The 2,352-nt window shown below is 48.2% G+C and overlaps 1 pseudogene; it reads left to right on the plus strand.

Annotated features, from left to right (window-relative positions):
* The first annotated feature begins 974 nt into the window (after positions 1–974).
* LOC110307665 overlaps positions 975–2,352 on the plus strand; it is an 8,515-nt pseudogene continuing 7,137 nt past the window's right edge.

The raw sequence follows: 2,352 nt of genomic DNA on the forward strand, positions 1-2,352 counted from the left end.
ACACCACTGGTGTTATTGGCTCCTGTTAGGGAAGTGGCCTGGGCCAGTGATGGGGATGTGGGCAGAGGGGAAAGAGAAAGGCCAGGGTCTCTGAGAAAGAATGAATGGAAGGAGTCCTGTCTGCCAGGGACAGACGGGACACAGCTGATATGGAGAGCAATGTTTTCTTGATAGATTCTCTGACTTGGGCAAGGCTGGCTTCTGAAGTGTCTGCAGTCATGGGAGTCCTCTGAAGTTAGAGAGGGGTCCTGAAAGTAGAAGATATTCTAGGATATAGTAAATTGAGTAGGGATGTATGGGTCAAAAAGAAGTCATTGGTGAGAGAGGCTCTGACTGTGGGGTCCTTCATTGTGAGGTCAGGGGCAAGACACAACCCAACAGAAGACTCAGCCAGATACAACCCCCCCCACCACCAAAAAAAACACCCTGACATGAACATACACATGGCCATGAAGTGGGGACATCCAAACTGTATGAGTCCCTCATAGAATTAGGGATTCTATGTACAAAATGTTAGGCTCGAGTGTCCTTGTGGAAGACACCCAGGGAAAGGCAGCCATCACTGAGGGAGGGAGGGGGCACTCATCCCCTCATCCCAACTCACACACACAAGGAAGCAGACTTTGTTTTTCTATAACTCACATTAAGTTGGCAACAAGCAAATATAGGAGAGATTCAATAATATCAGGTTTAAGAGTTAAGCCTAAAAGCCCAGACTGATGAATGTAAGGAATAAAAAAAAAAAAAAACATACTGTTGCTGCGAGATAGCTCGGATGGTGAAGTTCCTGATGTGCACACAACAAGGATCTGAAGCACTCACGTGAAAGTTGGCGTGGTGGTGAATGTCTGCAGATTTCTAACGTTCACTGGCCAACCAATCCAGCTTTATCACTCCTAGGTCCAGATCAGTGAGACACCTTGTCTCAAAAACATTTTAGTCTTTCAGCCAAGCTTGCCAGCAGACCTGCTGCCATGGGCCATGAGATCTGAGGTCAGAGGAAAGGCACCTGGGTTGTGTATTCTGCAGGCAGACACAGGAAACACCAGCTTGTCTGCGTGCTGTGGACTTTGCTGAGCAACACGGACATATTAAGTGCATTGCAAAGGACATCATTCATGACCCTGGCTATGGCACTCCCTTGTAAAGGTGGCCTTTCATGATCCCTACCCATCTAAGAAGCAGAGGAAGCTGTTCACCCCTGCAGGGGGAATCCACACCTGGCAATCTGTNTACTGAGGCACAAAGGCCCACACAGTAGCAGCAATGCTTTGCCCATGGGCACCACTCCTGAAGGTACTGTGATGTGTTGTTTGGAGGAGAACCCTGGGAAGAGAGGCAAGCTGGCACAAGCCTCCAGGATTTCTCCCACAATCATCTCCTATGACTGTGGAGCCCAAGAAGACCCAACTAAAGCTTCCATCAGGATCCAAGGTGATTTTCTCAGCCATGAGAGCTGTTGTTGGCATGGTTGCCAGGGGAGACAGAATTGACAAACTTAACTGTCTGTGTGTACCGCAAGTACAAGGCAAACAGGAAATGCTGGACATGTGTCCAAGGCCTGGCCATGAATACTGCAGATCATCCCTTTGGATGTGGTAACNACCCACACACTAGCAGNCCCTCTATTATTTGAAGAGATGCCCCTTCTGGGTGCAAACCGGGTCTCATTGCATGCANACTGCAGATATGTACACACAGGTGCACACAAGCAAAGTTTTACAAAGTTGCCAAAAGAAACAGGGAAACATAGTAGCTCTTAAAAGAAATATGGCATAGTTAGAAAGAAAAAGGTGCAAGACTAACTAGCTCCTGGGGATATTCCAGCAAGAAGGAGAAGCTGGAGAGTCTCACTGAGGTCAGGTTTGGTCGTATTTAACACGTGAGCAGCAATACTTGTCACTAAGAAATCTGATCCAATACAGACCCCAGTGCCTGGCTGCACGGAGAGGCCTCTGTGAACTTCACTGGCAGACAAAGCTGTGACCACAGAACCAAGGCAAGAGGAAGAAAGTGAGCCAAGACCTGAAGGTGTGCTAGTGGAGTATGATGCCCGGGCACACTCAGGAAACACCACATTAGTTCATGCTTTAAGTTCTACTGTTCAGAATATCAGAGTGAATTACCTAATAGCTGAAGAACTATGGTTTGCACTGGCATCATCTGTGAGTAAAGCATTGTACACCAGTGAGCTCTCTCAGTGATGACCACTCTCGCCATGCTCTGACCTCATGTGCACCAGTGAGCTCTCTCAGTGACGACCACTCTCGCCATGCTCTGACCTCATTGCACCAGCGAACTCTCTCAGTGACGACCACTCTCCCCATGCTCTGACCTCATGTGCACCAGTGA

Source organism: Mus caroli, chromosome 2, assembly GCF_900094665.2.
Source record: "Mus caroli chromosome 2, CAROLI_EIJ_v1.1, whole genome shotgun sequence".
Taxonomy (NCBI): domain Eukaryota; kingdom Metazoa; phylum Chordata; class Mammalia; order Rodentia; family Muridae; genus Mus; species Mus caroli.